General features: G+C 40.9%; 1 protein-coding gene across 2 annotated transcripts in view; it reads left to right on the forward strand.

Moving 5' to 3' along the window:
- The window catches only part of ADGRL1 (adhesion G protein-coupled receptor L1), a 399,972-nt gene that overhangs the window by 163 nt on the left and 383,864 nt on the right, over positions 1-15,945 (forward strand). For both annotated transcript variants that reach the window (XM_075858739.1, XM_075858740.1), the window contains exon 1: positions 1-1,698. This exon is cut by the window's left edge and continues 163 nt beyond it. The gene's annotated coding sequence lies outside the window, so the exon portion shown is untranslated. The remainder of the gene's footprint in view (positions 1,699-15,945) is intronic.

The raw sequence follows: 15,945 nt of genomic DNA on the forward strand, positions 1-15,945 counted from the left end.
GCTCTGAGGGCAGAGAATGGCAGACAGGAGAAGAGACAGCTGAGATGAAAGAGAGAGTGCTAGGGTGCAGAGATTTACATCTGACTAAGGGTTAAAAGGAGTGAGGGGGAGGGAAGAAGGGAGGGAGAGAGAGAGAGAGCAAGGGAGGGAGAGACAGAGGAGGGGCAGGGAGCTGGAGACCAAACAGCCCCACAATCTCTCATTTATTTTCTTTGTTATTTCTTTACGTGGGATACAAAATTACAAGAAGAAGAGCAGTGGCAGAGAACATCTCCAATCCCGAGGAGAAAAGAGTCAGGCAGAAGGGAAAAGAGAGCGCTCCAGCGAACACTCGCCAATCTGCTAGAGAAGGAATGCGAGAACGGAGGAGAGGAGAAGAGACAGGCAGGTAGTGAGAGACAGACACCGATAACAGACACGGGGACATCACAGAGACGGGCGCTGTGAAAGCGACAGACAGGTACATAGCATCTGTACAAGATGGAGGGGACCAGTGGACACCCCAGATAGCCACGGAGAGACATGAAGAGAGGACAGTACCAATAATGAGATGATAGAGGGCTGGTCACAATATTAGGAGTAGTGAGGACATACGAGGGGTTTGGCTCCTTTTCGCCTGTGCTGCTTTTCCGCCTCATTCTCCCCACACACTGGTAATCATGTTTAATATGATGGATGCCAAGATTGCTGGTCTCAGACAATCGGATACAAGTGGCCACTGAGTGACTACCTAGCAAGTGCAACAATAGGAAAAAAAAGAATTACCTAGCACCCTGGAGAGTGACTGGGCCACCCGGGGATAGGAGGCTGTTGGACAATTGACAGTGACTGGTTACTACACAGGTTAAGAGAGCACTAGTCCACTGGAGAATACTAGACAAGAGGGCTAATATCTCCTGACAGGTGGGGGATGCACAAATCCCATGTGGTCGTAGTTTGCACAAGCATTCGATGACACCCCCCCTCCAAATACCAGAAATCCTGCAGTGGCTAGTCTATGGGAAACGGTCAGGCCACAGGGAAACAAATTCCGGCTAGTGTGTAGGAAGACGGTCTACCATCCTGCGGCTAGCAGGAATTCACGATGAATAACAACTCGGAGAAGCATCATCAATCCCGAAAAGCCAGCAGTAGCTACTAGTACGGAAAGCATAAGGAAGAGGAATCCTTCTGACCTATGGCAAGGCCCACCAAATGCAAACATGGCAAATCCAAACGGAGCGTTTACCATGGCAGCTAATACATGTCCGAGAAGCTAAGAGGGAAAGGAGACGGACTGGTGTTTTGGTGAGAAATGTACCGGAACATCTGGAATTGGCTAGATTATTGCGAGCTGTTGTGTATTTGAACCTACTCTATTTTCTGGACTCTAGGTATAGTGCCACACAGATCCCTCCAGTAACAAACCGGCAGCAGCCATACTGGACAGGTGGCCATATTCGTCTACTACAAGAGGCTGGCTTATTCACAGCTCTCCAAATACGTGGACAACCGTCCTGTTGACAGAAGGCCAGAATTCTTTGTACATCCTTGGACAGTGGCAATAAGGCGCAGGAGGAGGGGCCTACCCATCAGGCTCCACCCCTGTGGGAACATGTCCACGGCAGGTGGTCTTCTTGGGGAAAATCGGTGACCAGCCTTTACCCCAATCCTCCAAAAATAAAAACATCTGTGGGAAAAAAAAGACAACATTATAAGGTGAGGAACATAAGTATGTCTGTATCTGCATAGGCATGCAGCATATACATTGTGTGTGTGTGTGCCTTACGCATTCATATACATACGTAACTGTGTGTGTGCTGTGTGTATAAGCCTGATGTACAGACACACATATATATTATATATATATATATATATATATATATATATATATATATATATATATATATATATATATATATATATACCTGACTACATTGTCACACTGTTTAGTATGCACAGCAGTATTGCTTTTTCTGCAGGGGTCAGTGTAATTTTTAATATCCATCTATTGAGTATTGTATGTCTGCAAAAGAAATGTATGGTGATGTATTGATCTGTATACTATATATTAATATGTTCATGAAAGCACATATATATGGATACACCGTCAAGCAACCAGAAATGTACATTATATATGTACATACCTGGATATATGTCCCGTCTATGTAAATGTCTATCTATGTATCTATCTATGTATCTATGTATCTATGTATCTATGTATCTATCTATCTATCTATCTATCTATCTATCTATCTATCTATCTATCTATCTATCTATCTATCTATCTATCTATCTATCTATCTATCTATCTATCTATCTATCTATCTATCTATCTACCTATGATCTATCTAATATCTATCTATCCTCATATCTATCTATCTATCTATCTATCTATCTATCTATCTATCTATCTATCTATCTATCTATCTATCTATCTATCTATCTATCTATCTATCTATTTCATATCTCCGTGTTTCCTACATTACTGTTCTGTAGGCAGCCTGTACAGGCCATCTGGCCTCTATTTGTGGATGTCAGTCTGTTTCACTGCAAGGTAGCCATGTAGGGATTCACTCTCTACCGAGTACTCGATTAGACATTTATGAAAAGGTGGTCTATCCTGAAAGGGTGTCTCATGCTTATGGTGGCAGCCTGTTTCATGGCTCAATACTCATACTTGCTTTCCCCGGCACAATGCATAGCATGGCCAATCTCATTTATTGAAAATACATCCATTTGAAAGCAATCTCATTATTTGCTAGACCACGGTATATTATTATGATCTGCACAGTCCTGTTCCCTCTCCATTTATAGGACAGCAATGAGCATCTTATCTGTTTGGGCTTTATTTCATTTTGGGACTTTGCATGGTTGAGGATTTTCTCAACCTGGAAAGAAGCCCATTGCTTCGACATTCATCGGTTGGTCCTTGGAGGTCTCATTTAAGCTTAAGCCTATTCAGAGTCTATATCATTCCTATACAACTAAGATGTTCTGCTTCTTGACCAGGTCTCGTTTTGGTGCCATTACTCTTAGAAAAATGTCCACGGTAGAATGTGATTCCTTCCCAGTAGGCATAAGACCTAGCAATAAAAACTAGACCGTCACTAACGCTTTGGTTTTTACTACATGGTCATCAAATAAAATTACTTATTTTCCGGGTGTTTTTATTAACCTGAAAGACTAAACTCTTCTTGGATGGTGGGGACAGTAGATGAGAAATCTCTTGTTGAATTAATTTGGTACTAGTGGTAGATAACTCATATCAGGTGCTGTCACCAGAAGACAACACATTGGTGAGGAGTCTTATTACAATGAAATCTGTCTACGATGGCGAGCCGCTCTTCTCGCAAAATGGCATAATTAGATCAAAAAAATTATCTCAACGAACAAAAACAAACCAAAAACATGTTATTTATGAAGAAACCAATAAGGAGCAACCACTGGCAGATAGTAACAACTGTGGTATTGCAATTGTACATTTCAATCATTGACAGGTAATGTCACTCATTAAGATCAGTGTCACTCACTGGTTGTAACCTGAGTCAATTACTCACTGGAAAAGGAACTCGAAGAAAAAATGTAGCATCACCCATTAAGAGATAATGCCACTCAGTACATGGTGGGATGACATAAAGGAAAGTAAAAGTGACTATTGAAAAATGCAGAAGAGCCAGAATGTAAAACTACTCATTGGAACTCATTTAGTGAAAGGTAGAACAACGCAACGTATTATGGGATCCGTCATTGGTAAATGGAAGCAAAGCGTAATGTTCTCAGGGATTCATTTAGTGTGAATGTTAAGGAGTTGGCCAAGGAGGCAGAGTGCGACACTACTAAGTCCCAAAGCAAAATCCGTAGCCGGGTCTACTAACAGCTATATGCAATTGTCTCATCTGGCTTCTTAGATACTAACAATAATAATCTGTATCTAAATAGCGCCAAAATACTCCAAAGGACTTTACATGTAAAATCAGACATTGCATAGTGACAAACTCATTAACGATTGAAACAAGAGGAGTGAGGACCCTGCTCTCAAGAGCTTACAATCTATGAGGAAATAGGGGTGACCCAAGAGGTAAAAAGTGCTTGTTCAGTACAATGGTCCAGCCATCTATTATACACATGGTGTAGTACACATTAAGCGGCATGAGCCGGTCACCTGGCAGTATCTGTATATGACAGATATGTAGTGCGTTAGGGTGTGGCGGATACTGTTCAATAAAGGGGTCTGGTTCTGATGATTAATTTAATAGGGTGGGCAAAGAAAATAAGTAAAATTAGGGAATGTGATAGGTCTGCCTAAAAAGATGTGTTTTTAGGGTACACTTAAAACTGTGGGTGTTGGGAATTAATCTGATTGTCTGGGGTAGCGCTTTCTAGAGAACTGGTGCAGCACGAGATAAGTCTTGGAGACAGGAGTGTGAGGTTTGGATTATAGAGGAGGTTAATCTTAGATCGTTGGCAGAACGTAGAGCATTGGAAGGGTGGTAGACAGAGATGAGGGAGCTTACAGCTTCTATATACCAGTGCTTGGATATGTTTGGAAGGACCCTAAGATTAAAAGGATGGTACATTAACAGGCCCTAATTTTACTAGTAACATAGCAACACTTAGTCAAAAAAATGACCTTGGCAATTTCACTGGAAACCAGGTCATTGACTTGAGCAACAAAGACTAAATTGTATACAGCCCTTGTAACAACTCTATGTATTGCTAATGGGGAGTTAGTTGGCGACTATCGATCTCACTGTGTTGCTTTCTGAAGTGCCAATAGGAAAGGGCAGACATTAAGGGCCCCATAGCAAGAGCAAAATTGTGGCCCCCATCCTGGTGCTGGTTCACGTCACTATGTAATTCTCGTAACATAACAGTCTGGAGGTTGTTAAACAGCTTTCCAATCTCTTGTTGAACAAAAGGAACTTGTGGCCCTTGACCTGCTTTCCACTTCCAATATTTGTTAATGTGGAGGTTCCTCTCGAAAAAGCGTCTTGGCAAGGTTCAAACCATCCATGAAGAAGAAGTATGTGATAATCTGATTCGGGCCCCCTTACTTCAGGGGCCACAAAGCTGCTGTCTTTTCTGCTTTGGGATGTACTCCTTTGCTAATAGCATCCCACAAGTCCGAAGCATATGTATTGACTTCCATCCATTCTGTGAACTGTCTTAGCCAATCAAAACAGCGACAAGATGGCTCTCATGTCTCATCTCTGAGCATTCCCTCAAAACCCTTGTGATTCTTTGTCTTACATATGCTCTTAGAAGCATGGCATATTGGCAAGACATAATGTATAGCATGTCGGGGATTGGTATGTCAAAAATATGTTGTCGAAGTGCACTGATAATATGGCGGAGGGCACGGACTCTTCCCTTTGATGTTACTCATGCCTCAAACTACATAGAAGATGCATTTACACTCTTCTGTACAAGAAAACATTTATGGGAATAAAATGTTGAAGTTGAAATTTATTTTAAGTAGGGTACAATTGGTAAATGGAATGTAGACTCATTTATTGAAAGGTAGAATAACTCCCTGGAATGTCGACACATTGGTTGAAACATAGAATGACTAATGGACAGTAAATTCCTTCAGTAGAAAGTATAGACAGTGGAAGGTACACTCTTTTAGAGGGAAAAATCGAATTACTCACTGGAATGTTGGCTTCTATAGTCACTGGAATATGGATGTAGTGACTGTCTCTGGAATGTAGACTGGTCCATTGACCGGTGGAACAACTCATTGGAATGTAGACCCATAATTGAAGGCTACAATCCGAAATGTAGGCTATGACGACAAGTAGACTGGAGACTTGTGGAGCCCCTCACTGGAACCTACGTAGACGTCAGCCAAGTGGAGCTCACTCGATTGTTGGCTTAGTCAGTAAGTGCACTCTTTGGAATAGAGATTTGTAAGAGTCTAAAGGCCCTTTCAATGCGATGTAGAACCAGTGTAAGAGGAAATCATTTACCAGAGAGTAGAATCACTCACTGGACTGCAGAATCGATCAGATACGGTATTGCAGAATCACTCACTGCAAGCAAAAGTCATACTGTACGGTTGAATCATTGCCTTGAATCTATAATCAGTAACTGAGCGGTTTCATCACATACTCGAAAATATTGTGAATTCTAATGTGAATAGACCATTACTCTTTGTCAAGTAGCACCATTTATTAAAGGACATGGTCGGTTCTTTTTATCACACTGCAAAGTAGAATCAATTATTTTAATCCTTTAGTGGATAATTTAATTATTTGTTCCTTGCAATTTATATGACTGGTACATGTGTGATCTTCTTTTCATATACAGAGACTGTGATTTTGTAATAATATCCCTCTCCCTGTCACATGCTGTGGTTTCATCAGTAACCTAACCACATGAGTGGACAGGTCACTGTTTCCTACAAGGTCAGTACACTCCTCTACTGCTGCTGTGATCATTCCTATGATCTGATTGATTAGGCTGTTTCATCCGTACCCACTTCATGCTACTGTTTCTGTAACTTGCAACACTTTTCTCACTAATATAATCTCATGTGTGGACACATCAGATTATACAAAGTCTTCTACAAAGTCAGCACACCCCTCTCCCGCTGATGTGACAAACCCCATGATTTGATTAATTACAGTGTTTTATCCTAGCCAACTTCATATTACTATAATGCTTTATTCTCTAATCCCAGGGGTGAACATATCACTGCCTACTACAAGGTCAGCACACTGCTTTATCTTAGCAATATGGCCACTGCCATGTGTCATCCAGGGTGGTATCATGTCCATCAGTCACATGAGCAACATCCAGTTCCTTTGGTGTTGTACACATACAGGGTTAAAGGCAATGGACAATGTGAACGATGGTCATGACGTCACTATGGACAGCATGTCACGGCAGCCATATTTTAGAGAAAAGAGCAGACAACAATAATACTGTCAGAAATGACTTAATATTGAGGCATCTCTGATGGCATCATTGTTGCTTGATAAGGAATCCAAGACTTTTCCTTATCAACTCCAAATCCTCTACACTTGTCATGGGTGAAAATAGGTTTATTTCAAGTATGTTCTTTATAAAAGTACTGGCAAAAAACAAACAGGGCTCCATTAAATGCCTACGTTCCTCTGTACGACCCTACACCATATTAGGCACATCCTAATACACATTAAGATCTTCTGCAGAGAAAACAACAGAGAAAGATAATTATCTGCTTAAATGCCCCTTAGATAGTGCGATCTACAAGATTATTGTTGACGATCAGTAAGCCAACCACCACTCTGTTTGCCGACACATATTCATTTCATACGTGTCCATAATTCTCGACACAATCTTTTCTGACTGATCATGTACTTGGACATCACCTATTCAAGTTAAAGTTGGCCAACCGTGTTAAGAGAAAAGATCAGACAAAGATAATTGATTGAAGAAAAGTTCTCCATGCACGGGTCACTTTAGTAAGGCATACCTTGAAAATCCTGGATCCCGATGCATCACCTGAACCAGGGCCCGCTAACCATAACTCGCCATTTATAGTACCGGTGTCTTCCTATTATTATTTATATTATTATTACTTCAACCTTTGCAATTCCCTATAGTTATGGCCCTATGTGTATATAAGATTGGGACTTTAAAATGTTGGCCACTTATATTATCAAAGGTCTGTACTCAGGAACCTATGAAGAAGGCATCCAAGGAAGAACCGGCTTGTTTCCATGTTAAATTATAAAGTGTTCTGTAAAGACCTTTTCAGAGTTAATGTGTGAATTAACCATTTCCAACCAGGGGAACAATTGGATTTTTGGAGTGCAGCATTGATTTTCCTATAATAATTATATCAATGTTAATGCCGCTGTCAAAAGCCGACTGATCCCTAGCAATATTGAATTTAAATGTATAAATGATCCCGATTGTTTGTAATAGTACCATGTGCTTGACTATTCAGAACAAATGATCAATGTGCACATGTACGTACCAAGTACATGATAAAAGCGGAATCAAAATGTTGTGTGATAACGTAAAGGATTTTGATTGACTATTTCTGAGAAGAACGGCTATGTCTGCTCATTTCTAGCTGTTTATTGTAACATGTATGGCCACCTTTACTCAATGGATATTTGGATGACCTATTGGAAGTACTATATAGTTACAATATTTCATCATATATGATCAATGCTGATTTGGTGGAGGACTCTGGTAGAGCATTTTCACTGGAGCCCAGGAGCTATAAGCTATACCACTAGGTATAAGGTGGAGTTGCAATGAAAAAAATGCATAAAAAACACTTTTATAACGGCAAGTAGAATCCGCATGCGCTTGTCAAATAATGGTGCTGTTTTGTACAGTGTGTTAAATGCATTTACATACATGCGTTTCGGAAGGATGGGTCAGAAGCGACATGCAGCAGCTTTTGAAAACCACAACCGCAGTAATAAACGTCTAGGTACATAACCATTTCTAAAATCAATATAAATATACTGGACAACGTTTCTGTGAATTTTTAGATGGTTGAAAGTCCTTTTACCTGGGCCGATGATCGGGCAAACGAGCGTTCATATGAAACAGGGCAACGGTCAGCCGATGAACGGGAAGAAGCCCATTCACCTATGCTGCATAAAAGATGCGATCAGCCAATGAATGCGCATTTGCTTGTTCATCTGTTGATCGCATCTTTTATGCAGCACAAAATAATAACGTTGTCGGCAGCACATCTCCATGTGTAAACAGGTAGATGCTCTGATGGAAAATGATGGTGGAAATTTCTGAGGGCGAACGATCGCAGTAACAATCGCTCCTCCCCATACAGAACCAACCATTGCTCCTTGTGAAAAGAGCAAACGAGCCTCGATCAACGAGTTGTCTTGTTGATGGGTGCTCGTTTTTCACGGCCCATATTGGCCCGTGTAATAGGACCTTTACTGAAGGAATATTGGAGATAAAGAACCAAACTTGACATTCTATATGACCTAGTGATCACTTGATTCTGCAAGCTACATACAAAATATATAACATAAGACTTACAGCATGGAATTGTTAATTGTATATAAGTAATTCGATTATTTTGGGCAATGATACACAGCTCATTGTATAACGTGACAGGTTGTATCCTGTGAACACTCGAAGAAGTTATAATTTATAGAAATTCAGAAGATTGTCACTTGGCTTCTTGTCACAACATAAGACATAATATCAACACATAATTACTAACACTATCTGGAAGCCCCCGCTAGCTCAAAGTACTGTGAGGTATAGCTTCAAACACACCAAATGGAGACATATGGGCCCAAGCTTCATTGTCGTCTAGAGATATAGCTCACGCTTGTAGTGTCACCCATAAGAAGATATTGTGACTGACTTGATGACTGTTTCAATCACTAGTGTCACTCATATGAGCTTAGAGTCACTCAATGGAGGACGTTGTTGCTATATGATAGTGTCACTTATTGGAAGGATGCCACTTTCTTTTGAAGATAGCGCCACTCATTGGAATGGCTTATGATTAAGTGTATGGTGTCACTTATGTGATGGTGGCATCATAAATAGGATGACAAAAATACCCACAAAAAAGGGTCAACCGTTACAAGGTAGGTCTGAAGTATACTTTCGCATGTTGAAAGACTAAGGCGGTAGAACTTAACAAAATCAATTCCATCATCTCGAATTAGAAGATCCAGAACAGTGTATTGGACAGTACTGGGAATTGTGGCAGTCATTGGAAGTGCTTCTTTTTTTGTGGATAGTGTCACTTATTGGTAGTTGATATCACGAATAGGATATGTTGCCCCCAAATATTAAGTCAAGCATTACAACCTTTGGCTTTACAACATGAATTCCAGGTATGACTAAAGTGTAGCTTCATGTTTATAAAGAGTTAGGGTACTCATACAAGGCCCGACGTGGGTTGTGTAAACAAGACCGCTGGTGGATCGGCGCTCGTTTGCTCCTTTCACATGGAGCTATGTATGGGGACGAGTGATCGTTACTACGATCGCTCGTCCTCATATATTTCTATCATGTCGGCAGCACGTCTCCCTGTTTACACAGGGAGATGTTCTGCCGACAACGATAATATTTTCGGTATTAAAAACGATACACTCAGCCAATGAACACAAGCGTTTTCTCGTTCATCGGCTGACCGTGGCCCTGTTTACACTGGGCAATTATTGTAAACGAGCGTTCTTGTTTGCTCGTTAATTGGCCGGTGTAAAAGGACCCCAAGACACATTGAAAGATAGTAGAACTATATAGATCTGGAGTTGGAAGATACAGGGTGTATTGGCGGTAAATTTTTGGTACTCGTTTTATGGTAATGAAATTGAGTATGACTCACTGGAAGGTACTGTTAAAACTTATCACAATGTAGTATCACTCTTTAGTATATAAGATTAATTCATGAGAGCAGTGGCAGTCATTGGGAGAAATTGTCACTTATTGGAAGGTGTTGTCACTTACTGAAAACCAGTGTTAATCACATTCCCTTGGTTCCCATTAGGATATAACATGAAGTGAGGAGATATTTTCGCCGGTTGTCTAAAGTCATGTTTCTCACTAACATCACAAGCTAATTCTTGGTCACATATTTTAATGTGTTGATCTCTCTGCTTGTGGAGGTTGCACAGTATTACATCTGAATGTGCAGGGTATGGTAAGGTAAAATGTGGGCTGGTGTCAATATGGGCCTCAGATGTCTATCACATGAGCGTATTGAAATATAGCTGAGATGTAGAGATGCAGCAGCTCTGTATTGAGGACCTCCCAAACATGAACTAATAGGGATAGAAATGGTATGACCTCTCGCCTGAGTTTCCGTTCTTTTTGCTTGTTCTTGGCTCTTAAGAGTTGAGTAATGTTCGGGCAGAAATTTTGGATGCCATTGTCTATGATAAAAAGCATACACTCTATAGGTTAGGAATTTAAAGGCGAGGGATCATCTATTTCTACATTATATTTTAAGAGTATGTACAGAAAGATTATAATGTATTGTGATTTTAGATTAAAATGTATTTTCTTTCATATATTTGTTTTCCCCATGTAGTGTGTGCTAGTAAAGAGCTGTATATGGGTGAGGGACAGTTTGGAGTTGGTGGGAGTGGCCACTGGAATGTGTCATGTGAATAGCCTTAGCCAATGGCATGTGAGAAAGTAATAAGAAAGAAGAGGGAGAAGAGACTCTCCTTTGTTTTATAAATGTGTACATACACGTACGTACGTATACTATACACACACACAAAGAAACCAAAATATATATAATATAAATATGTACTGTAGATATATATATATATATATATATATATATATATATATATATGTATATAGCGTATCATATAGGTATATATTTCCACAAAAAGAAACATATAAAGTATAAATACCGAACTTTACAGTTTGTAGACGGAGGAGCGGGAGAGTCTGGAATTTAAACGAAACGGCTGCCGCCTACAGCAGAACACAGAAACATACTTTACTATAATAATAAAGAGCTCTTCATCCTAATTATACGACCTGTAAAAATGAGTCCTGTGGCCGGTGCTCTGTGCCAACATTGCAATGCACCATTTTCGCTGTTGGAGGTGACACAATACATTGACTGTAGGCCATGATACATGCAATGCTACATTGTGCCCATATGATATCAATGTGCTGGTACACAGTATACGTCATTGCACAGTCCTGTCCTTCTCACAAAAACTGCACTGATGACCAGCCTTTCCGTACTAGTATTGGTTAATACAAATCTACAGGGTGAGTACTAGTTATTGAGGAGGATGGCAGACACCGCACCTTACCACCACTAGTTCTTGTATATGACAGTTGCAGAATATTTTGTCACTGTACAAATAAATGAGATGGAAGCCGTATAATTCACTCATATCAAACCACTCATCGGAAACAAGTGTTAATGTGAAAGCTGTCTCGGTGGAGGACTTAGAAAGAAATCAAAAGGATGGATAAACATTAGATCACAAAATAGATAGATATGAGATAGATAGATAGATAGATAGATAGAAACAGTGGCGTAACTACCGCTGTAGCAGCCATAGCGGCTGCTACGGGGCCCGCGGCATGAAGGGGTCCGTGCCGCCCGCCGTCACGACCCCCACTGCCCGCTGGCTCCGCTACAGCGGTAGCGACGCCACCTTCAATACTACAGATGTAGCCATCTTTACCTTGACTCTGATAACTTGCTGCAGCGTGATAACACACAACAAAAGCCATTGAAAATTCATTGAAAAAGTCAAGATAAGAGATCTAGCCACTGTTTATTTAATGCGTTAAAAGCCAAGGTAAAGACGGCTACATCTGTATCTGCATCCTTAGGACTCAGATACTATTGATACTATTGAACACTATGGTAGAGCAGGGAGGTAGCTCCCTACTCTGCCATTTACTAGGCTACAGGCCACGTGATGACTTCACTGAATCCCTTCGGCATTGATTCGTTCCGTTCGTCGCGGGAATGGGGCCTAGGTGAGTATGACTTTTTTGTTAAGGGGTCGCTATATGGCAATATGTACAGGAGGGAGGTTGCTATGTGGCGCTATCTACATGGGGGACTGTATGGCGCTATCTACAGGGGGCTGTATGGTGCTATCTACAGAGGGAGCTGTATGGTTCTATCTACAGGGGGGCTGTATAACACTGTCTACGGGGGGGTCTGTATGGTACTATCTTCAGGGGGATTGTATGGCACAATCTACAGGGGGCTGTATGGCACAATCTACAGGGGGCACTATCTACAAGGGGGGCTGTTTGTGGCACCGAGGGGAGGGAGGGCCCAGTCAAAAGTTTGCTATGGGGCCCAGTCTTTCCTAGTTACACCCCTAGATGGATAGATAGATAGATAGATAGATAGATAGATAGATAGATAGATAGATAGATAGATAGATAGATAGATAGATAGATAGATAGATAGATAGATACTTAGAGTGTGTATATAAGTGTATGTGCTATTGTATGATATAACAGTGTATTGTAATATATGTTCTTCACTGCCGGTAATGGAGGCAACATCTGGGTAATCAGGAGTGTGTAATAATGTGTGCGTGATCCTTGTGTGGCTATAACCAGAGCACAATGAATGGTTAATTTGGCAATCAGGATAATTATGCCTCGTAATCTGCCCCATTCTTCTCGCTTCTTTGTGTGTTATTGTGTGTGTCACGGCTGTTTATGGGTGTTAACCATTGTGCTCTTTGATGCTCATTCTTTGCGTTGTTTTTGACATAGTTCTTCATGTGGTATTGTCAGTGAGACCTCTATTATTATTTTAATAAGATGGTATATTTGTCGCAGATTTGGGTTCAATTTAGGCATGTGGTTTCCTGTTACATGCCTAGTGTGGTATTTACGTTATATACCATAGATATAATAGATAGATAGATAGATAGATAGATAGATAGATAGATAGATAGATAGATAGATAGATAGATAGAGAGAGAGAGACAGACAGACAGACAGACAGACAGATAGAGAGAGAGAGAGACAGACAGACAGACAGACAGACAGACAGACAGACAGACAGACAGATAGATAGATAGATAGATAGATAGATAGATAGATAGATAGATAGATAGATAGATAGATAGATAGATAGATAGATAGATAGATAGATAGATAGATAGATACGGGATAGATAGATAGATAGATAGATAGATAGATAGATAGATAGATAGATAGATAGATAGATAGATAGATAGATAGATAGATAGATAGATAGATAGATATGAGGATAGATAGATATGAGGATAGATAGATATGAGGATAGATAGATATGAGGATAGATAGATATGAGGATAGATAGATAGATAGATAGATAGATAGATAGATAGATAGATAGATAGATAGATAGATAGATAGATAGATAGATAGATAGATAGATAGATAGATTAGAGTTGAGTTTGGCAGAACTTATCATGATATGATATGTCTTGATCTATCAGGATTGCAGGTCTTATCTTCCCCTTCTTCTTTTACCTTTGAGTTGGTTTTGACTCCTGTGCCTTGTTCATGATTTCTATTATTGTCTCCATCCATCATGTTGCTTTTCTACTTCTTTTTTCATAAAAGAGATGGATCTTCTCATAATATATCCAGAATAAGATTTTGCTTTAGATGGGTCATATGTAGAAGACCTCTTTGAGAAGACTAGTTCTCCCATATTGTTGCATATCTACAAGTTTGTTGTATATTGTACGGAACTCAACCTCTTGCACTTAATATGTGACGTGCTTTCACCATACGCCATAAGCTCCGTCTGTAAGTCAAGCTGGATCCCATTTATCAAGGAGGTCCTGAGATTTGAAAGAAGAGTTTTCTAAATTGGTTCTGAGGCAGACTTGTGGCCCAAACTATCAACAGACATGTGAACAGAGGCACTATAGTCCTGAGGTGAGGGGCCTTAAGTTAGAGTAGGAGTTTCCATACAAGGTGACATGATGCTGGTAAGCTGGGGTTGTGCCCATGTGGCCCACCTGAGTACCAGGGTTATCCTTTGATGGGGATAAGGAATTGTTCCACCTGACAGTTGGAGGGTTCTTGGGCCCCAATGTAAAATCTTTGACAGGGCCCATAACTAATACACGTAAATTATACTACTGGTCTCCTCATTTGGGACGGAGGGACCTTTTGGGCATCCTCAAGCTCCAGGGCCCAGGTGCGACTGCTACACCTGCACCCCCTATAGTTACACTCCTGTTTCCCAAAGACCAGAGGTAGAGGTTGTAGTGCATGATGACGATGAGGCACGTTCCTCTTGTCCAGCGCTCACTGCTGGGAAATCTGAAGAGTGTGCTGCCCCAGACTTCTTCGACCCATGAGTAGGGTTTTACTATGTTTTCATGTTTCTCTGAACCACCAAGGGCAACCGAGCTGTACAAAGGAGCATCATACTCCATCTATGGAGGACCAAGGAAACTCAATATACATGTTCCCCTATACATTCCCTACTAGAAAAGATCACAGTCATTATGTGCACATCCAGTCCCCTTTAATGGTCACAAATGTGTCAGAATACGTCACAGAATTTAGAGACATAAAAGAGGGATAAAGGGATGGGTACATTTTTCCGAGGCTACAGTGATACCATAAAAGAGCCAGCCACATTGCCACCATTACAATGGCAGACACAGTGCCCATATATAGACAGCCAGAGTGTCTTCTCACCTCCTCACATGCAGCTCCTCTTTAAGAACGGGGTCAGAAATATGGCCTCTCGGAACAGCAGGAAAATGAGTGGCTGTCCTGCTAAAGATAGGCACATGGAAGGTCTGGCTTAAATCAAGGAAAACGTATTGTGCAAAGAAATGGTGGCAACAATTAAAAAGAGTTGTCTGCTTTTTCCAGTAACAGCGCCACCCTCGTCTATAGGCTAGGTCTGGTTTTGCAGCTTATACCCTTTCAAAAGAATGAAAAACCAAAAAGCAGACCCTTTTATTTAGTCCCAGACAAGTCCTTAAGAAACACTTATGCCGGAAGAGGATTAGGACATTCTGCATTGCCGTGAACATTTGTGTTTTTTGCGTGGTGAATGTGTGTGTCTATAGACTTCTATTAGAGTACATAGACTCCCGTGTATGTGTGTTATTAGGTGCGTGTACATGACGGATGTTTCCGTAAGGCGTATATTCACACGCTACATATAAACATGTAGAGATAGCTCAGCTGCCGGCCTGAGACCCGACCCTCCTCCCTCCCCTGTTTTTAAAGGGCCGGTGCCACACGCCTATTAACGAATCAGACTAATTAGCGCTGTGCTGTTACCCAGTAATTTCCCTGCCAGAGCTCACACTCCCCCGTTAATTAACACACATAACGACATAGTTGTTACAGGGGAACCGGAGTAAAGCTATCTCTAGCTGTGTCCCTGTGCCCTGCGAGTGCCAGACTTTTTCATGACTTTGTCTTGTGCATAGGGCACTGTACTCTATTATCATGCCCACTGTAATGTGTGAGAGGGGTACGGTCATTTTATTGGCA

Source organism: Rhinoderma darwinii, chromosome 3 (genome assembly GCF_050947455.1).
Source record: "Rhinoderma darwinii isolate aRhiDar2 chromosome 3, aRhiDar2.hap1, whole genome shotgun sequence".
Lineage (NCBI taxonomy): Eukaryota > Metazoa > Chordata > Amphibia > Anura > Rhinodermatidae > Rhinoderma > Rhinoderma darwinii.